General features: G+C 40.0%; 1 long non-coding RNA gene across 3 annotated transcripts in view; it reads right to left on the bottom strand.

Moving 5' to 3' along the window:
* Positions 1 to 23,142, bottom strand: part of LOC143663919 (uncharacterized) — a 458,967-nt gene that overhangs the window by 290,204 nt on the left and 145,621 nt on the right. For all 3 annotated transcript variants that reach the window (XR_013166227.1, XR_013166228.1, XR_013166229.1), the window contains one exon: positions 2,545 to 2,636. This is a non-coding gene — a long non-coding RNA (uncharacterized LOC143663919). The remainder of the gene's footprint in view (positions 1 to 2,544; positions 2,637 to 23,142) is intronic.

Genomic DNA, 23,142 nt, shown 5'->3' with positions numbered 1-23,142 from the left:
AGAAAAGCAGGGATGTGCGAAACCTGCTTCTAGTTCAATTACTCACACTCCTGCTACCAGTGAATACTCTGGTAGTCGCTACAGCATTTGAAGAAACGCTCTAGGCAGAACCGTTAAAAATAGTAACAGAGCAGAAATTTAGACCTTAAACATCATCATAGCAGATGGGACTTAAAGCGTTTATTGTCCCTCTCAGGTGTGGAACTTTTCGAGCACTGCACTTGCAGCTGACCAGACTGGAAGCTATTTGATAGCCCTTCTCTGACCAATTACATACTAATTAAAAGACTTGGGTGTGGGCTGGAGGTAGCAGCTTTGCATATGGGACTTCAATTACTGGGCCCCAGTTTTGCCAAGAAAACACAAAGGGCTTTTCTGGCTGGATGCTGAGGCTTAGAATGAACATATGGCCTGCATGGAAGGGGAGGGTTTCAAGTATAATCCTAAACAGGAAGCGGAGTATCCCCCCTCCCCAAGCCCCATAATCTCCTGAAAGTAACTGTACGGGGGGTTATCCAAAGTCCCTGATTCAGCCCCAGAACAAAGGGCATCCTGAGTTGGCAATGAGCTGCCCCCTGGGACATGTCATTCAATTCTTGGGCCACCTCTAGGTTCGAATTCTTTCTCATCACTCTTGCCTGTTTTTATTGTTTTGTTTTGTTTTGTTTTTATCAGAATCTCAGGTTTCTATCTAGGTTTCACTTGCCTGGAGTAACCCAGTATTAATTTTGGTTCTCCCAGTTACATCCTCACAGACTCTGCAGGCCACGGGCTCAGGCAGGGGCACCCCTCACGCTGCAAGGAGGCACCTGTTGGCCCAGTTAACACTCTGGCCACAGTGTTTGTATTAAAAATGGACTTTTGACTCAAACAGTATAATCAGCCTGACTCCTGGGATGGGTGTGGGGACTATGCCTAGATCGATGTATTCTCTGGGTCGATGTGTTTTCTGGGTTGGGGGTTGAAAGGTGATGACTCTGAAGCTTGCGATAGTCACGTTGCTGCCACAAGAGAACAGCAAATCTGAGAATGGAGAAAACCCAGGGAAAGAGAACGAGGACAGAAAGAGAGAGAGAGGAAATCAAACACTGTGATAGCATTTGAGGTCCTAGATCAAACCATTCCTGAATGAATCCACTCATGAGTTTTCCGTTACATGAGACAATAAATTCCTTTTCTTTTTTTTTTTTTTTTTGTTGCTTAAATTGGCTTCAGTTAGGTCTGCGACTAAAATAATCCTACCTCATAGAAATAAAATTATGAGGCAGGAAGTTAAAACAACTGCCCAACCCCGTAGGGATTCAGCCTGCAAAGAATCTACTTGCTACAGCCTCTGTGGGACCCTAGGGATCTTGTCTCAAAATCAAAGAATTCTAGAGCTGGCAAAGACTTTGTGGACCAAAACATCCTGTTCACCCCACTCTGCTTTCTTTTTTTTAAGCAGGTATGTATTCCAAGACCTAGCAGGGAAGGAAGTCACCCAGTTTACCATAAGTAAGAGTTTACACACTCTTCTTCCTATTACTGCCTCAATGCCTTGCATGCAGTAGGGGTGCAGCAAAGCCATTTGGAATGACCATGAGCTTCCATGCACAAATAAGCTGTCTCTCTTTCAAAAATGCAGCAACTGAAATAACCTTCATATCTTCTTTCTGTACAGAAACTATCTCTTCCAGCAGATTCCTTAATAGAGTACCTTCACTTCCTACAACAATCTCCCTCTCTCTTTCTTTGTTTGCTTGACACTAATCTCTCATTTCTCACTATTCCCCATTTTGCCCATTAAATTTTCCAAAACCTTTTCTTTACTTTATTGGAGTCTACATTGCCTAAAGGCATCTGAAGATCTACACTTTAATTTCTCCTTTTTTTAAAACTTCTGCCTCAAGCCATGAGTGTTCGCCCATTCTCACCCATCCTTCATCTATCTTCCTATGTAGTTCAATTGCATCAAAAACAGCAAGAATTTTTTTTTTACTCCCCAGCCCCAGCAATCACATGCATATATCTAAAAATCAACTTCTCACAATTGATCTATCAACATCTTTATGACTGTCAAGATATCACTTTCTAGGATCAGATCTCACAGCCATCTGAAATATCTTTAAATGGTTCAGGATGCTGGTAGAAAATAAGTCCAATACCCTATTTGTTTCCAACTCCTTATATGACATGATCAGTTATTTAAACTTCCTGTGACTAAACTCCCCCTATTTCTATGACAGATTAATGCCATTTGCCAGCATCTAACACTAGCCAAGTTCTGGTAACTCACAGATGGAAAGCTTCACGTAAATGTTAAACAAGGCTATTACTCTCGGGAACCCAGTATGAAGTTGGCAGCCCTTAAGAATTACAATTATTATTTTTACATCCCTTTTAGAGTTTCTTAGGAACTTATAGGTCTTTAGAGAAAACGCTGCGGGATTTTGGAGGAGATTCACAAACTCATTTGCTCTCTAGTCCAAGCTAAACCTTTTATATTAGAGCTTTGGACAGGGAAGGTAGAAAGTTAATTCAGTAAATAAAATAAACAAATGATACCTTGGATTCATGTAGCCTTCTTTGTTGCAAAGGTCTGCAATTGCTCACACAAATCACTTGATCATCAGTGTCTTCTGTTACTGGAAGCTTTTCTGGGGTGAGAAACACCAAATAAAGAAAAATTTAACCACACTATAGATACAAATCTGGGCTTCCGTTCTTGTTACCATTGTTAATAATTTGATTTAGGTCATATCCTTAGTAATATTTCTTTTTAACATCCAGTTTCAAAACTGTAATTCAGTATGGGAAATGGAAACCTACCTTTCCCAGCCTGAGGAAGTTAGGAACTTCCTGGGAACATAAACTTTGTATACCTTCTCCCCTGCCCTCAACTGCTTCCTTCTTTCTTCGGCCCCAGGCCAGCCCCCCACCTGCCCGGGGTGCCCCTCTACTTCCACGGCTGTGGGATCTGGCCCTGGGGCCACGTAGGGGACAGACAACACAACCTTGAAAGGCTAGTTCCCGTAGAGTAAACTTTACCAGTGAGGAATGGGGGCCAGGGCAGGTGAGGAGAGAGACAGATTCCCCTGTTTCTTTCTCCCTGTAGCCATGCTGAGGTATGCTTTCTCCCTGCAAACTTTCTGAAGAAGCCTGCATGCTGAGTGACCTGCCTGAGCTCTCTTCATTGTTAATTCCGTGATAGTAAGCAACATGTGAAATCATTGTATCCTACTGCATCTTCCCTGGCTCATTTACCCCCTCTCCCTCATCATCCTGGGCTTTCACCTACTAAATAAAGTATTAGCATCTTAGTCCTTGCCTGCTTTGGGGAAGACAGACCAAGAGGTTTATCTTCCCTAATCCAGGGTTTCTCAAGGTGTGACCTGCAGACCACTTGCATCAGGATCTCCTGGGGCGTCCGCTAAAAAGTGCAGGTTCTCAGGGCCGCTCCAGAGACCCCGATTCAGTAGGCCTGGGATGATGGGACCTAGAATCTGCAGTATCAAACTCTGCAGTTAACTCCTAAATACTAAAAAGTGAGAAGCACTGGTCCAAGTTCCTCCAGTGTCCCCTAAAAGGACTTTCCTGTCACCCAGGCCAGAACCCTGGGGTCTTTCCCCTTTATCCCACATTCTTGCTGGGTCCAACTGATATTTACCAATGTAATATCTCTTGCTTCTGCATTTGTCCTTTCTTTTTAAATCCCACTGCCCCCAGTCGGGTTTATCCTTTCACCTGGCATATCATCAAAACCTCCTAAATAGGGGAACAAAAAACCAAAAATCTCCCAAATGGTCTCCCTACTCACCCTCTTCCCAAAATGAACCCAAAATCGAGGTTCAGGCTGCATGCTTAACAGAGCAGCTACTACAGTACAGAACGAGAAGGAGGCACTCAAACTCTGTCAGAGATTATGCAAAGGCCCTGAGATTGTGGGCCCTTAGCCACAAAAGATAAGGTTTCTGCTGGGTTTGTCATCCTACCCATTTGCTGTTTATTTTCTTCTTCTTCTTCTTCTTCTATCATTGCTACACTCGCTCTGTGGATTATGACAACGGACATTGTGAACTCCATGTGAGCAGGAGCTCCACCCATTTCCACATAATCCCATATCCATGGGGCACATCTGTCGCGGTGGTGGATGATTTACACAGGCTGGTGACAGCGAGTAACAGGAAAATGGGAAAATGCATTCCTTTCCTTTCCCTTCTCTCTCCACCCTCCACACCTCTGATACCAGTTCTCCCTCCTAATTTGATAACCCCTTCCATCATAGCTTGGACACTCTCCTATGTGCCTTTCTGTGTGACTTGGACAAAATCCATTTGGATTGTACCTCTGTCCTAATTATTTCCTTCGCCACTTGCCTATTCTTTCTGACCTGGGAAACTGAAGTTAAAATGTCCTCCTCATCATAAGTGTACAAATTGTACTGCTTGCCTCTGATAATTATAACTAACATTTTTGAGCATTTCCCATAAGCTAAGCCCATGCATCTCCTCCTTCAGTCAGTTGGTAGGTACTATTTTTATTCACCTTTACAGATGAGGAAACCAAGGCTTCGAGACAGTAGAACTTCTCCATAGAAGTGCAAGAGCTTGCCTGATACAAAGTTTAGGGTCTTAACTGCACTGGTACCTTCTTTCCCCACTGTAAGATGACCCACAATGAGTTTCCAATATGAAACTTTTCGAGCTGAGCAATTTTCTCTAAATTGACATGTCATTCTACAGTGAGAGCAGATGACTGATTTCATCTTTTTCCTTATACCCTGGGTCCCCTGGTCATTCTCAAATCAACGCTTTATTTTTTGAAGATCTAATGCTGTAGTTACATTTGCTACAATGTTCTGCCATCTAAAGCAGCCATTTCACTTCTCGATAATACACAGTCTTTCTGTGTATTATCTTCATTTTTTGCTTGCTTTACAAGCATCCTTACTGCATCTAGCCAGGAGCTCATCTCCCCCACCCCAATATTTCTTGCACAAATGTCCTCCACTCCATCCCCCCTAAATTCCTTCATCATATTACTTCATCTTGGCATCTCAACCACTACAGACTTGGCACTGCAAGCCATCCTCAATGACTCACAGTCTCCAGGAAAAATCTCTGTGTGGGCACTTGACAGTGTCTCCTCTGACCTCTCCTTCTAAAGACTAATTAGCCCTCAAATCTCTCAGTGAACTATTCTCTTCTCAGTATCTGTGTGAACATTCTATGTCCTTCTCTTGCTTCTGTCTTTCTCCTTCTGAGCCTTTAAAACTAACCAATATGTGAACCAAGGAACAAGGTTAATTAATTGGCTTAGCAAGCTACCTGTTTTGTTAAGACATAGGTCCAGTCTACCATTTTTAATGGACCTTGAAGGATCCCATGATGCTACTGTTTCCCTGTTGGATCCTCAGGTGAGGGTGACTGCCACCCCCACCCCAAGTATAATATAACCTTTAATTTTAAGATTGGCTTTCCAGTTAACTTGCTCTCTCCAAGCCTGCACATATGAAACCATTCACAAAGTGGTGGTTGAAATTTCCATGAATTCAAATGGACGGAGGCTATTGGGAGCTTCTCAGTTTCCCTCTAGCCCCAGGACAAGGAGTAGTTCTACTCTAAGAAATATATGTGTACATTCAGTCAGCATTCTAAAGAGCCCCCTCTGTGGGCAGAGTCCTGAACTAGGGGCAATGGAGCAGCCCAGCCCTTATGTGGGGACCCTGAGACATATACAGAAATGGACAAGTTCTATGTCCACATCCAGTCAATGTGGTTCACAGGAAAAACTGAGAAGCCAGACACCATACTCTTATATTATTTTCTGCCTAGCTACTCTGCCTAGGAAGGGTACAGGAATCAGGGAGTGCATCAAGGGAACTGGGGAGAAACAAGTATAAAAACAGATTCATTCATCATCCATCTACCAATAAGCACTTAAGAAATGCCTGGTGTGTACAATATAAATACTTGTTCAGATATAATATATACATACTTGTATGCAAATGCATGAGAGGAAGACCTGGAAACATAACCCTAAATGGTTAACAAGGATCACCTTTGGGAGGACAGTGGGGTGGAGGAGGAGAGGATAATAAGGAGGGACTATCACTGATGTGAAATCATTGGAACACATTCACCTACAAAAGGAGAAAACACAGACACACATATCTGCTGAATGAGGAAGAAAGGTGGTAAGGCATAATGGGCCTGGACTTCCTGTTTGATAAGCAATCCTCCTGCCCAGAGCTCTTCTCTAAGACCTAGAACTGAGACCACTATGAAGGCCTCAAGAGCTTATCTATTCTGCCTCAATGACATAACATGGTGCCTGGAACACAGCAGATGCTCAAACATTGGTTGGCTGGATGAATGAAGTATGAGTGAATGAGGGGGGTCCCAGAACCCAGCAGGAAAATTCTGTGGGAAGGTCTAACTGGACCAGGAGCTTTAGCTGAAGTCTCAAGACACAATCTGGGAGACTTTCTGTGGAATAAGGCCTGAGTATGGGCAGGAGGGAAATCTGTATGGCTCAGATTCTTAAATAATTCAGGGACTCTTGACTCTGTACCAAGAGAAGGAACAGAAGAGCCAGAGGTCCAGATGTAGAGTCTAAGGTTCCATGGCTTACAAGTGATATTAATATCCTTAACAAGAGATTATGCTCCCTTTGCCACCAGAAAATCAAGGACCACAAGTCTTCATGTCCTACCAGTACAGACCCCAACCTCCTAAATCATGTAGGGGCCTGGGATAGAAATGATTTATTTCTATGTTTTATTAAGACTCAGCATAGCATGAAGATTACAAGCATAAGCTCTGACTCCAGACTGCCTAGATTCAAATCCCAGCTCTTACTCAGTAGACAGAGTGGCTTAACCTCTCTGTGTTCCAATGTCTCCTCCCTTAAAATGAGGATGGTCTAAATACCTTCTTGAGGGATTATTGTAAGGATGTATATGAGTCAATTGTGGAAGGCACTTAGAATGGTCCCTGGCACACAAAATTAATTAAACTCTTTTTCGGTAACTTAGTTCCCAATGTTTACCATCCAGTTATCCATATTTATTTGCCTTCGGATTATCTGTCCCCTCTCTAGCTTTTCTGGTCACTGAAAAGCAACATCTCTGAAATCCATAAGAATTCAGCAATGTCACATCCTTCCATGTCTATGACACAGGGCTAACACAACAAGGTGAAGATATCAAGAAGATAACAGAGATGCTAGGATTTTCTAGGAAAGAGGTAGGAGTCTCGTGAAACTTAGATTGATATGATTAGCCAAGTGAAATCACAGGACTCCACTCACCTGGAAGTAAAAAGATTGCATTGAAGCCTGCATTTGATGCTATCACAGTGAAATTTTACTGTGAATTTTACACAGTGAGGTTTTTAGATATGCTGACTTGGCTGAACTAAAGGACAGAAGGAGGCAGAAACTATCTTGTAGCACACAGACCTTCTCCCACTTATTCAATCAAACACTAATATAGATGCTTTGAAAGGACTTTGCAGATGTAATTATAGTCTCTAATCAGTTGACTTTAAACTAGGAAGATTATCCTTAGTGGGCCTAATCAGGTGAGCTATTAAAGGGGGCTAAATTTTTCCTGGCAATAAGACTTTGAAGAGCAGCTTGGTCTACACTTTTCTTCTCTGGACCTTTGCTTCCTGACTGCTTGTAGATAGTAGCTCTGGCCCATTTCCTTTGGGATTTCTGCCTGCTTGTGATCCTCCCTTCCTGATGGCTGGCACTTTGGATTTTGAACTCAGCCAGTCTCCCCAGTTATGTAAGCCAATTTGTTGTAATTCATCTCTTAATATGTCTCCTACCTTTTCTTCACTGGTTCGATTTTGACTGATACAATCATTTCCCAGAAGTGTTAACTTGGGGATGCAGTGAAGCCATGGCCCTTTTCCATATAATGCACTGTTAAGGATCAACAGGCTGCTCTTGAGTATCAGGGTATTTTTTTCTTCTCTCTCTATTCAAGCCCTTGGAAAAATACAGTTTTTACTCTCCCATTTGGATTTCACACATTTGAATTTATCTACCCTTGTCCACCTCCATCTCTGTTGTTTTGTCCTCATTTCTGGCCTTCACAAGTCATGTTAGACCTTCCCAGCTACCTGCTCTGTATCTCCACAGAAAAATGGCAGAAAGAAGATTGGATCCAAAGACATGCCAAAATAAAAGAAGGTAGGGGCCTGGGTGAAGGCACTGGTAGAGAAGACAGAGAGGTAAAAAAAACATAAGAGACTGACTCTTACATGGCAAACATCGAGACAGCTAGGTGATTTAGAAAGGAGGAATTGAAGGTGACTATTTTCTTATCTCATAGATTCAGTAAGCACAGAGGAACTGTGCTTGAGATGAAGAAGACAAGTACTGTAGGTCTGGGAGGAGAGGTAATGACTTCCATTTAAGACCCATTAGATTTGCAGTACTCACAATATCCAGATGGTATATGTATCAATCAAGGTTCTCAGCTGTAGAGAAAAGAAATCAACTCTGGCTAATATAAGCAGATAAGGAAATTACAAAAGGATATCTGGCAGCTCACAGAATTTCCAGAACAGCCAGAGAACCTGGCGCCTCTGAAGCTAGGAGCAAGCACCAAATTCATTGCAGACCAAGTGTGGTGAGGAACCTCTTGCCAGAACCACTGGATATGGACCCTGCATTTCACTGCTCTGATCTTGGACCTTGGCTTCCAGAAGCCACTGTCCCAAGAAGGGGGTTGTGGTCACTGCTACCGTCTTCAGCAGCCACTTCCCTGCATCTGACTGGCAAGACCTGGGCAACAAGGCTGTACATGAGCTGCCAGACTGGACGGGGAGTGGGCTTCTGGGATTGGCCACCGCCAGAATGGAAATTGGGTCCAGCCTCATAAGGCAGACGTTTCCCCCACACACGCATGGTGCTCAGATGCTGGGCCACTAAAATTAATATTAAATATCTGCTAAAATATAGTCAGAAGGCTTAGACAGAAACAGCTCCTACTTTTAAGTACTTACAATGTGTTAGGAATCATATGTTTAACTTCATTTACAGTGTTTAAACTATAGAGAAAGTATGAAATTGGTGTAGAGAAAAGAGCACATCCATTTACCATGTTGACCAGTCAGCCTAGTTTACTGGAAAGTGAGAGGTTTACCAGCATGTAGGGTGTTCATTGCGTAAACTGGGAAAGTCTCAGGTAAGCCAGGATGTTGGTCACCCGAGTTTAATTAGACAAACCTGGATCTAAATTTTGGTTTGTCTGCCTGGGACAGGTGACTTAACATTTTGGGACCTCAGTTTCCCCATTTTAAAGTGGATATAGCAAAAGTACCTATCTCACAGGATTGCTGTGGAAGATTAGAGATGATATATATGAAGTACATAGCACAGTGCCAGGTATGTATTTAAAAGCCAATAAATGTTAGAAAGTATTATCTTCCATAAGTCAAAGTTTGCCCATATCACAATAAACGGTAGAAGCAAGATTTAAATGCAGTATCAAACAACTCCAAGCTGCCCTGAAAATCCCCCAGCGTTCACTGCACCCCCATCCAAATGGTGGGTGAAGTCGCAGAAAGAGGAAAGAAAGAGGACAAAGGAGGATTAGTACTACAGATATTCTAATATTAGAGGCAGCCAAAGAGGCAGGGCCAAAAAAGAACTAAAGAAATTGGGTTATATCATTGTGAAAGTAGGGGAATTTACAAAAAGTAAGGGATGGCAAACAGGATCAATTATTGCAAAGATGCCTATAGGTTAGGAACACACATTACTTTTGTAATCAAAACAAGAGGTTACAAAACAAAAGTTGGGGAGTGTCAACTTCTACCTACAAGGGGCTGATTTTATTTCTTCACCTTAAGAAACTACAAAGAGCACAAATTTATGAAACAGCATTTTTTGGACATTGGACAACAGGAAACACAAGAGGATGATCTGTGAAAGGATACAAACAAGGTGAGCCCCAGTAGGACCCCAGCTTAGTACCTGGAGATAGTTTCCAAGCTCATACCAAAGCTAGATAAAAACATCACAAGAAAAGAAAATCACAGGCCAATATCCTTTATGAATATAAATGTAAAAATCCTCAACAAAATACTAACAAAGCAAATAAAAGAGCACATCAAAAGAATCATACATCACAATCAACTGGGATGTATCCCAGGAATGCAAGGTTGGTGTGACATAAGAAAATCAATTAATGTAATGAACCACATTAATAAAAATGAAGGGAAAACCCCACAGCAAAAAAAAGTATTTGACAAAATCCAGCATCCTTACTTGATAAAAACACTTAGAAAACTGGGTATAGAAGAAAACCTCCTTAACATGCTAAAGGGTATATATGAAAAATCCATAGCTAACAACATACTCAGTGATGAAAGGCTAAAAGCTTTCTCCCTAAGATCAGGAACAAGATAAGGATGCCCACTATCACAGAAAAATAAATAAAAGGCATTCAAATCAGAAAGGAAGAAGCAAAACTTTTCCAAATTGCAAATGACATGATCCTTTATGCAGAAAATCCTTAAAACCTCACAAAAAAGGTACTAGAATTAATAAAATAATTCAGAAAAGCAGTAGGGGTACAAGATCAACATGCACATATCTGTAGTGTTTCTTTGATACTAATAAACAATCTGAAGGAGGAAATCAAGAAAAACAATTCATTTATAATAGCAACTAAAAGAATCAAATATCTAATAATATATTTAATGACTTGAGTATGTAAAACTACAAAATATCATTGAAAGAAATCAAAGAAGACCTAATAAATGGAAGAACGCTCCACATTCATGATAGAAAACTATAGTTAAGATGTCAGTTCTACCCAGAGTAGTTTACAGATTCAATGCAATCCCAATCAAAATCAACAGCCATCTTGCAGAAATGGAAAAGCCAATGATCAAAATTATATGGATGACATAAAAGGACAGATATTGTATGATCTCACTGATATGAAATAATTTGAATAAGCAAACTCACAGAGTCAGAATTTACAATATAGGTTACCAGGTGATAGGGTGGGGGGGAGAGAATAGGGAGTTAATGCTTAAAACGTAGTCTCCATTTGGCTTGATGGAAAAGTTTTGGTAATTGATAATGGTGATGGTAACACAACCTTGAGAACATGATTAACAACAGAGTATTATATATTTGGATGTCATTTTAAAAAAGAAAGCTTAGGTTACATATATGGTACTAGAATAATTATGGGGTTTTTTTAACTTTTTTTATTGTATAGTATAACATATATACAAAGCAAAGAAATAAAAAAGCAATAGCTTTTAAGAACTCAACAAGTGGTTACAGGACAAATTCCAGAGTTTGTCATGGGCTACCATATGATCCTCTCAGATTTTTCCTTCTAGCTGCTCCAGAATATAGGAAGCGAGAGGGCTTAAATATTTTTATCATCACAATCGACTTCTTTTCCTTTTTTTTTGTGAACAATAACATATATTTTAAAAAGCTATAAATTTCAAAGCACAGCATCACAATTAATTATAGAACATATCTCAGACTTTGACATGGGTTACAATTTCACAATTTTAGGTTTTTAATTCTAGCTGCTCTAAAATACTGGAGACTAAAAGAGATACCAATTTAATGATTCAGTATTCATATTCATTTGTTAAATCCTACTCTCTATGTATAATTCTACCATCACTTTCAATTTTTCCACACCTCTATTTAGGGTTGTTTGGGCTCTGGCAATTCTGAATTTTTTATGTTGGAAGGGTCTGTCACTAATATGTAGTAGGGAGACGGAACTTTCTGATGTTCTGGAGAGGCTGGCCTAGGGTCAGAACTGATCTGGACCAGGGACCCATCTGGAGGTTTGTAGGCTTCTGGAAGGTTACTCTAGTGCATGGAACCCTTGTGGAATCTTATATATATTGCCCTAGGTGTTCTTCAGGATTGGTTGGAATGGTCCTGGTTGAGGGTTGACAGGTTACGATAGGTTCCAAGGTCTAACTGAAGCTTGTGTAAGAATAATATCCAGAGTAGCCTCTCGACTCTATTTGAATTCTCTCTGCCACTGATACTTTGTTAATTACACTTCTTATCCCCTTTTTGGTCAGTATGGAATTGTTGATCCCATGGTGCCAGGTCTGAATTCAACCCTGGGAATCATCTCCTGTGTCACCAGGGAGAATTTCGCCCAGGCATTACAAAAATCTATGTAGGATTAAAGGACCTCTTTCTTATTCTGGGCTCCCTGTATTTCAGTTGTTCAAATGAGCTATACAGATAGGTTGGATTAGCTTATGCACTACAGAAAATTTCAGTTCCAGATCAAATAAACCTTTCTTCCACTGGTCTCAAAGTGTATGTGTGGTTCTAAAATATAGACACTGTCTTCCTTACTACTATGTTCTGAATTACTTTAACCCCAACTTGTTCGGCTTCATTCTTATCTCTAAATACCAGGTTATATATAAATATATATACAAAACAGCCTCTCAAAACCCAGAAATAATAATCACCACTCTGGACTTTATGTGTCTGCTCTAAAAGCTTACAATCTAGGCCCCTATTTTCTTATAAGCATTTTCTAACAGTGACCATACCATTGTTGTTCTTTTGTTCCTGGATTATTTTGCCTCACCAAATGTCCCACACATTTCATTCACATCGTTGCATGCCTCACAACTTTGTTCCTTTTAGTAGCAGCACAACCTCTGTTCATAAGTATATACCATCGTTCACCAATCTGTTTCTCAGTGAGTGCATCCTTCAGCCATCTGCATTCATCCAGCATCAGATAAGAGGCCCAAAGTGCACAGTCCATCAACATTCTCAATTTTAGATAATTTCATTGTTCCCAAAAGAAAGAAAACCAATAAACACAGACTTGCCCAACAGGAAATCTAAATCTCCTCTTAACTCTTGTTCCTCCCCCCAGTATTTACCTCTGCTGTTGCTGTGGTCGTGCTGATGGTTTCCTTTTGAACACAATTCATAGCATGCAATAGCAGTTTTCCCCCTGTGCCGTAGACTTAAACATTATTTATTCAAGAATCATATCTTTGAAGTAATTCTTACAAGAAATAATTCATATTTCTAGTGTGAAGCAGTGGGACACATAGGTCTACACAACCCCTTTCAATCTTCTTCATGCTCAATATAGTAATATTACTTTCAGACCCACTAGAGAATCACCTTCATTCCTATCTATTCCCGCACATTGAAGTTCAATTTCATCACCTAACGGTTCACCCATCTCTAGTTTCTATGTATCTCTGAGTCCCCTATATTCTGTATTATGAGCCTCTGATTATACCTTTATGCTGGTCACAAAAGTGGAATCATACAATAGCTATCCTTTTCTGTCTGGCTAATTTCACTCAGCATTATGTCCTCAAGGCTCATCCATATTGTCATGTGCTTCTGGATGTCATTTTGTCTTACTGCTGCATAATATTCCATCGTATGTATATACCACATTTTGTTCATCCACTTTTCTGCTGATGGACATTTGGTTTGTTTCCATCTTTTGGTGATTATGAATAATGCGAATAATGCTGCTATGAACATTGGTATGCAAATGTCTATTTTTGTCATTGCTTTCAGCCCTTCTGGGTATATACCAATTAGTACTATTGCTGGGGCTAGGGCAATTCAATGTTTAGTTTCCTAGGGAACAACCAAACTGTCTTCCATAGAAGTTGCACCATTATACACTCCCACCAGCAGTGCATAAGTGTATCAGTTTCTCTACATCTTCTCCAACACTGATAGTTTCCTGTTTGTTTAATAGCAGACATTCTTATAGGTGTGAGATGGTATCTCATGGTAGTCTTGATCTGCATTTCCCCGTATAGCCAATGAAAAAGAGCATCTCTTTATGTGCTTTTCAGCCATCAGTATTTGCTCCTCAGAAATGCCTATTTATATCTTTAGCCCATTTTATAATTGAGTGATTCATTCTTTTGTTGTTGAGTTGTATAATTTCTTTGTATATACATGAAATCAAACCTTTGTGGGATATGTGATTTCCAAACATTATCTCCCATTGAGTTGGCTGCCTCTTCATCTTTAGACAAAGTCTTTTGAAGTGCAGAGACATTTGATTTTGAGGAGTTCCCATTTATCCATTCTTTCTTTAGTTGCTTGTGCTTTGGGCGTAAAGTTTAGGAAACTACCTCCTATTACTAGGCATTGAAGATTTTTCCCTATGTCTTCTCTAGAAGTTTTATGGGGCTAGTTCTTATATTTAGGTGTTTGATATACTTTGCTTTAATTTTTGTGCGGGGTGTAAGATAGGGGTCCTCTTTCATTATCTTAGCTATTGATATCCAGATCTTCCATGCCCAATTATTGAAAAGACTATTTTGTCCCAGTTCAGAGGATTTGGGGGCCTTGTCACACATCAGCAGACAACAGATTTGGTAGTCTATTTCTGCACTCTCAATTCAATTCATTGGTCAATGCTTCTGTCTTTGTGCCAGTACCATGCTGTTCTGACCACTGTGACTTTATAGTAGGTTTTTATAGTAGCTTTTCCAAATCTTCAAAGTAGGTTGTTGGAATTTTGATTGGTATTGTGTTGAATTTGTAGATCAGTTTGGGGACAATTGACATCTTAACTATATTTAGCTTTCCTATCTATGAGCAGAGAATATCTTTCCAACTATTTAGATCACCTTTGATTTCTTTTAGCAAAGGTACGTAGTGTTCTCTGTACAAAACATTTATGCCCCTAGTTAAGTTCAATCCTGAGTATTTGATTCTTTTAGTTGCTATTTTGAATGGAATTTTTTTCCTTGATTGACTCCTCAGCTAGGTCATTGCTTGTGTATAGAAATATTACTGATTTTTGCACATTAATTTTATATCCTGCCACCTTGCTGAGTTTCACAGCAGGTATTGACACAGGTTGGGGATATTACACTGATGCTTGTGAGCGTCGGCACCCAGCGGCCAGGGAATATGTAGCTGTGCGGGTACACCAGTCTGGGGGGCATGACCCTGGTGTGTGTTGGGCTAAGGCACAGGACCTTTTGTGCACATGCACAGTGCTGTGGCAGCAGGCCGGCATTATGCCTTCATGGATTGCGGGCAGATGTGACTCGGTTGTGGAGGTTAGCACTTTCTCAGAGCTGAGAAGTGTGGCTGAGGGCCATACGCATGCATGATTCTAGGACTGATGTTAAGTGCGGTTCCCAGAGCTGAATGACATTATTGGAGGCCTGTGCACATGCGCAGGCCTGGGAGTGCCGTAAATGGATGCACAGAACTCAGGTAGGGCAGAGTGAAACTGTGCAACACTATGGGTGGGTGGGGGTGGGGGGGGTGAGTAGCCTCGGTATGGAGGTTAATGCCCACAGCCTTTATGTGCTGGCAACAGCCTGCAGGGAACAGGGAGGGGGAGGTAGTGCTCCAGAGGGGTACAGAAGAGGTAGGTTGGGTTGCACTTGGGGTGGGGGTGGGGGGCAGGTACGTGCACTGAGGGCTGGTGGGGATGGGGTGCCTGGAGTGTGGGGAATGGGAGCGGGTGATGGGGTTGGGTCGCTGGTCACAGTGCTGTGCTGGTGAGGGTAGCATGCCCAAGGAATGTGCCTGGCTTACTTCCTAGTCCCAGGCTCCCGGCCGTGCATTCCTGCAGGCTACATGGCTCCGCGCCTCCACTCCAGGTTGCAGCTTTCTGCATCTCAGTTCCTCGGCCTCTGCAACCAGGGCTGCCACGTATGATGCAGAAGGCTCTCCCAGGTCAGCTGCACTCCCAAATTGCCACCTCAGTCACCCTCCTGTCCCTTCTCTAACTTTTCCATGGAGCAGGGCTAAGCTCAAACTAGTCTATTCGGCTATCTTGCCGGAAGTCCTAGAATAACTGTTTTTTAAACGCATGGAACCGCACAAAAGAGTGAATCCTAGGTTAAAATATGGACTATAGTTACTAGTACAATTGTTAACATGTACTTTCATCAATTACAGCAAATGTGCAACACCAATGCAAGGTGTTAATAATAGGGAGATTTACAGGAATCCTGTATTTTATGCATGATTGTTCTGTAAATACACAACATCTCTAATTAAAAACAATGGTCCCCAGTAACACTTACCAATTCAAGTGGAAGAAGGATATAGAACAGAAGCCTTGGCCACCTTTCTGCCATCATAGCTATTATCTTGAGACATAAATTAACCTTGTCTGTTTTACCACAACAAACATTAAGTTCAACTCTCCCTAAAACGAAGTCCTAGCCTCCATTCTAGTTTTTCTGTCATGATAATAGAACAGACAGTACTAATATTCTTCAGAGAACATACCCCACCCCAATCTCTAACTTTCATTTCCAGTAGGACAGGAAGTGCCTGCTCAGCTCAAGGGACACAGGAAGGGTGGGGACAGCCTTGCTGTGGGAATTGCAACCAAGAACTAAGACCGAAAACACAACAGCCAAACAGAGTATGTACACATGTATGCATAAACGGATGAATGAATGCATTTCTCAGTGATGCCATAAAAAAATGTATAAGGATAGATAAGGGGCCCTGAAAAGCCAAAATCATCTTTAAAAAGTATGAAGTTGGCAGTCCCACACTTTCTGCTTTAAAACTCATTACAAAGCCACAGTGATCAAAAGAGTATGGTACTACTATAGGTTACCAGGATGCAAAATGAGGCTAAAGAACAGGGAGCTTAGTATGTTCAGAATGTTTAACTAGGGTGAACTTAAATGCTTGAAAATTGACAGAGGTGATGGTAGCATGTTATTGTGAAAACAATTAACCGTGCTGAATGATGTGTGAGTGTGGTTGAAAGGGGAAGTTTAGAGTCATGTATGTCACCAGAAGGAAGTTGGAGTTTAAAACATGGGCATGTATAAGACAGTGAATCTTGTAGTGGACAATGTCTGTGATTAACTGTACAAATATTAAAAAGTTCTTTCTTGAACTAGAGCAAATATATGACACTATTACAAGGAGTTAATAATAGAGGGGTATATGAGAAAAATAGGTACATGGACTGTAGTTAACAGTAATATTTTAATACTCATTCATCAGCAATAACAAATGCACCACATTAATACTATGGGTCAATAATGGGGTGGGGGTGAGATAAGGAGTTTGGGAGGAATAAGGTTTTCTTTTTATTTCTTTACTGGAATAATGAAAGTATTCTAAATTTGTGATGAAGATGCATGCACAACTATGTACTAATACTGTAAGCCAGTGATTGTATAATTCAGATGATTTCTATGGTGTGTGACTATATCTCAATAAAATTGCATTTTAAAAAAAGAACATGGTACTGACACAAAGGCAAATATACAGACGAATGGAGTCAACTTGAGAGTTCAGAAATAAACCCTCACATCTATGGCCAACTGACTTTAGACAGGGGTGCCAAGTCCACTCCAGGGGGAAGGAATAGTTTCTTTTCACAGATGGTGCTGAGAAAACTAGATATCCATATGCAAAAGAATGAAAGTGGACCCTCCTCAAATCATACACAAAAATTTACTCAAAATGAAACAAAGACCTAAAATAAGAAACAAAAGTATAAAACTCCTAGGAGTAAACATAGGAAAACATCTTTAGGACCTTGTGTTAGACAATAGTTTCTCAGACTTTACTCCAAAAGCACAAGCAAGAAGGAAAAATAGATAAATCAGACTTTATCAAAATTGAAAACCTTTTGTGCATAAAAAGACTTCATGATGAAAAGCAAAAAGACATCCTACAAAATGGGGGAAAATATTTGGAAATCACATCAAATAGGGTTTAATATTCAGTATATATAAAGAAATCCTACTACCCAACAGCAAAAAGATCATCCACCCAATTAAATAATGGGCAAAAGACTTGAACAGACATTTCTCCAAAGAAAATATACAGATGGCCAACAAGCACATGAAAAAATGCTCAACATCATGAGCCATTAGGGAAGTGCACATCAAAACTACAAGATACATTTTATGCCCAATAGAATGGCTACTGCTTCAGTTTGCTAAAGCTGCTGGAATGCAATATACCAGAAATGGTAAATGATTTTTACATAGGGTATTTATTAGATTACAAATTTATAGTTCTAAAGCAACGGAAATGTCCAAATTAAGGCATCCACAAGAGGATACCTTCACTCAAGAAAGACCTATCATGTCTGGGGTTTCTCTGTCACATGGGAAGGTACCTGGCAAAGTCTGCTCTCCTTCTCTCCAGGTTTCTCGTTTCAAATGGCTCTCTCAGCTTCTGGCATCTCCCAGGTGCTCTCCTTCTGTATCGCCAGACATCTGTGTCTTGGTTTCATCTCTCTGCCCTCTGTGTTGACTCTGAGCTCTCTGTTTTCTGCCTTTTATCCTCTTCATACAGGGCTCCAGTAAAAGGATTAAGACCCACCTTGAATGGGCATGGTCACATCTCCATCTAATCAAAGTTGCCACCCATAATGGGCGAGTCACATCTCCATGGAAACAACCTAATCAAAAGGTGCCTCCCCACAAGATTGGATTAGAAGAATATGGCTTTCCTGGGGTACATAACAGTTTCAAACCAGTACAGCTACTACTTTAAAAATGAAGAGGATATGGAGAAATAGGAATTCTCATTCATTGTTAGTGGGAATACAAAATGGTCTGCCTTTGTGACATCCAGTTTGGCTACTCTTCAGAAAGCTAAGCATAGAATTTCCATTTGGCCCAGCAATCCCATTTCCCAGTATAAACCCAAAGAATTGAAAGCAGGGACTTGAATACATATTTATACACTGATTTTCATAGTGGCATTAAACACAATTGCCAAAAGATGGAAGTAACCCAAATGTCCATCAACAAAAGTTTGCAGGATAAACAAATGTGGTAAACATATTCAGTGGAATATTATTCGCCATAAAAAGGAATGTAGTTGTGATACATATGACAATATGGAAAAACCTTGAAGACGTCATATGAAATGCCTAGAATAAGCAAATATATAGAAACAGAAAGCAGATTACAGAGTCCGGAGTGAAGAAGAGAATAGGAAGTTAATTGCTTAATAGGAAAAAAGTTTGTATTTGGGATGATGATAAAGTTTTGCTAATGGTAGTAAAATATTGTGCGGGTACTTAATAATCATTGAATTGTACCCATGAAAGTGATTAAAATGGGAAATTTTTATTGTTATATATGTTGCCATGATTTTTTTTTAAGTAGAGAGTTTGAAATTCAATTACTTAAGATTTCACCTTAAGCATTAAGGTGAATAGAACAATTATGCCAAGAGTAAAGTAAGAAAGGAATAAATCACACCCAGATTAGCAAAAGAAAGAGTAATAAAGCTAAGAGCAGAAATAAATTAAAGACAAACCAGAAAAACAACAAACCAAAAGCTGATTCTTTGAGAACATCAAGAAAATCATAAACCCCTAGCCATCTGATCATGAAAAAAAATAGAGGAGACACAAATTGCCAATATCAGGAATGAAAGAGGAGATAGCCCAACTGATTCTACGGAGATTTAAAGGATAATAAAGGATATTATGAATGACTCTATGCCAGTAAGTTTAACAATTTATATGAAATAGCCTAATTCATTGAAAGTCACAAGAAAAAAACTCATCCAAGAAGAAATAGATAACCTGAATAGTTGTATATCTATTAAAGAAATTAAATTTGTAGTTAAAAATCTTCCCCCCGCCAAAAAAAAAAAAAAAAACTTAAAGTCTAGACTGCTTCACTGGTAAATTCTACCAAACACTTAGTGAAGAAATAGTACTAATTCTTCACAAAATCTTCCAGTAAACAGAAGAAAGAACATTTTCCAACTCATATGAGTCCAGCATTATCGGAATACCGAAACAAGACAAAGACATTACAAGAGAAGAAAATTATAGATCAATATTTTTCATTATTATAATGCAATTATTCTTTAAAAACATTGAGTAAATAAAATCTAATGACTTATAAAAAGATATATGACCCAGAAAAATTTCTAAATGTCCCAGAAATTCAAGATTAGCTTAACATCTAAATGCAATGTAACTACCACATTAAAAGACTAAGAGAAAAAAAAATACGTGAATATTTCAATAGATGTAGAAAAAGCCTCCAACAGAATTCAATATCTGTCTATGTTAAAAAACTGTCTGCAAACTAGAAATAGAGGGAAACTTCTTAAAACTGATGAAAAAAAAAAAAAAAGACATCTACAAAAAGCCTATAGCTAACACCCAAATGTTTTCTCCCGTAAAATCAGGAACAGGATAAGGACATCTGCTCACATATCTTCTATTCAACATTACACTGTATGACCTCACCACTGCAAAAAGGCACCCAGATTAGAACAGGAGCTAAAACTATCTTTATATACAGAAGCCTAAGAAATCTTTAAAAAAGCTAGTAAAACTAATAAATGAGTTCAAAAGTTTACAGGATAACGTTCAATATAACAAGTTCAAAATAAAAAGTCAACTGAATCTCAAAGTATGTAAGTTAGTTAATAGTATTATACTTACCTTCATTTTCTTAGTTTTGATCATTGCACCGTGGTTATACAAAATGCTAACATTAGGGGAAGCTATGTGAAGGGTATATTCTTGGTATTATTTTGGCAACTTTTCAATAAGTCTAAAATTAGTTCGAAATTTCCCAGTTAATAAATAAATATTTGCTGAACAACAACAAAAAATCTATTGTATTTCTCTATACTAGTTACATGCAATCAGAAATTGAAATTTTAAAAAATAGTACCCTTTAAAATAGCATTAGAGATATGGGATACTTAGAAATTTAAATGTGACAGAAGGTGTCTGTTCTAGTTTGCTAGCTGCTGGAATGCAATATACCAGAAATGGATTGGCTTTTTAAAAGGGGAATTTATTAAGTTGCAAGTCCATAGTTCTAAGGCCATGAAAATGTCCCAACTAATGCAAGGCTATAGAAATGTCCAATCTAAGGCATCCAGGAAAAGATACCTTGGTTCAAGGAAGGCCAATGAAGTTCAGAGTTTCTCTCTCAACTAGAAGGGAACATAGCAAACGTGGCCGCATCTGCTAACTTTCTCTCCAGGCTTCTTGCTCCATGAAGCTTTCCCTGAGGCATTTCCTTTTTCATCTCCAAAGGTCTCTGGCTGCGCCGGCTCTGCCTCTCATCATTTTTGTGGCTCTAAAAAGGTACTCTCTCCAAAATGTTCCTCTTTTAAAGGATTCCAGTAAACTAATCAAGACCCACCTGGAATGGATGGGGTCACATCTCCCTAAAGCCATCTAACCAAAAGTTACCACCCTCAATTGGGTGGGTCACATCTCCATGGGAACAGTCAAAAAGCCCCCAGCCAGTAATATTCAATGAGGATTAAAGGATATGGCTTTTCTGGGGACCACACACAGATTCAAACTGGCACAGTGTCCAACAACCTATATAGTGAAAACTACAAAGACCTAATAAATAAGAGATATATACAGTGTTCATGCTATATATACACACATACATTATAAATATATACTATATATTTGTATCATCATTTAAAGTATCTATTTTGGTATCTATTTTATAGTATAATGAATTTCTTTTTAATATTTAATTTTAATTAATATTTGTGCATTAAAATTAATAACTATATAATCTATAAATGATATTCATATATTGAGAATTTTTTTTCACTGACAGAAAAAGAATAACTTAAACATCTGGACACCTCAGAGTTAGTGTTCGATGAGTACAGAAGAGCAGTTTCAGTGATATGGAAGAAGTCAGACAGTAATAGAAATTGAGAAATGAAAATAACAATCACACTCTTTCAACATATTTGGTACAGAGAAAGGGATCAGGGGAGGGATAGCAGAGAGTTAAGGGAACATGCTTCTTTTAGGATGGGTCATTTTAGTATACGCTTAAAGGAACAAGTCAGAAAAGACAGACTGACAACACAGAGCTGAGGAAGAAGGAAATACTGTGGAATAAATACCCAGTGTTTGCAGATAGTTCTGGAACCTCAGGGAAGAACTGAGAGAAAGAAAGTTGTGAAGCTGATGGTCTCATTTTTTGATGAATTGTAAGGTAAGGGAGAGGCTAAGGTAAGGAATGGTAGAAGATGGGGAAGTCTTTGGAATAACGAGCATGGTAAATAATATTCATATCTGAGTAGACACCTGAACACACACACACATAGTTATGAAAAGGCAGCTGAGCTCATATCATCAAGTTATTCTTGTGGCAATTGTACCCATCACACACTCATTTTCCTGCCTAACTCTGAGATGGTAGACAGGACTTAGCTGTTTATACTTGGCTACTGAGGGAAAGATCTCCTTTTGCCCACTCCAGCAGGCCGCAGGGACTTCGGTGGGAACTGGTGAAGTGATACCTGCACCTCTGGCCCTGGCTGCCTCTGGGTCCCCTTTCTAATGCATCTACTACCCACAAGATCTTGCAAGATTCCATGTTGCCTCAGAAGCTAATTTTGGTCCACTGGTCAGTGCTAACTTGGGTGTTGCGGCTGTGTGGGTGGGGACCACCAGGAAGTAGAGGAAGTGGGACTGGTGAATCAGGTGGGGGACCTCCCTCAGCACTGCTTGACTCACCCCGGACATGGCAACGGGGACTTGGAGGTTGGTGGCACCATCCTCAGCATCACCAGGGCCTTCAGGGGTATTATTAGTGGTTGTGCGTGCTTGTCCAGCACTTCTCACAATATGGCCTCAGCACTGGTCCACATGCCACTTGGGTAATTATGTCCTGTTTACCACCCTGCAGATTTGGATGAACCAGCAATTGGCTTCCTGACTTAACATCTCTGAGTGTCATCCTGAGTGATAAATTGAGCTGAGCCTTAAAGATGGCATTCCTTTCCCTTCAACTACCTTCCCTCACTCTTCTATGCTGGAAGATTGTATTAAAGTTACAGGCAGGGTCTCTCTGATCATCTTCTCCTTTACTTCATTAGCCACCATGCCTCTCCTCCAAAGAAATCCAGACAGCTGCTATGGGACTTCTCCTGCTTCTCTGTCTGCTTCTAATAACTGTATCTGTTTTCTTTGAAGAAACAACCCTTCCTCACTCAGGCCATGTGGTTTGGTTGGTGCCAACTCTACCCCCAGCTCCAAGGTAGGCATATGAACCAGACTGACTAGTCAGAACATCGCAACCTCTGGACCATAATGATCGGGTCAACAACAGATTTATGCCCAAAAAGAGTCTACAAGACCCAGATTTGAGAGTTTTGTGC

Source organism: Tamandua tetradactyla, chromosome 20 (assembly GCF_023851605.1).
Source record: "Tamandua tetradactyla isolate mTamTet1 chromosome 20, mTamTet1.pri, whole genome shotgun sequence".
Taxonomy (NCBI): domain Eukaryota; kingdom Metazoa; phylum Chordata; class Mammalia; order Pilosa; family Myrmecophagidae; genus Tamandua; species Tamandua tetradactyla.
The sequence above is the reverse complement of the archived record's forward strand: the minus strand, read 5'-3'. Positions and strand labels throughout refer to the sequence as shown.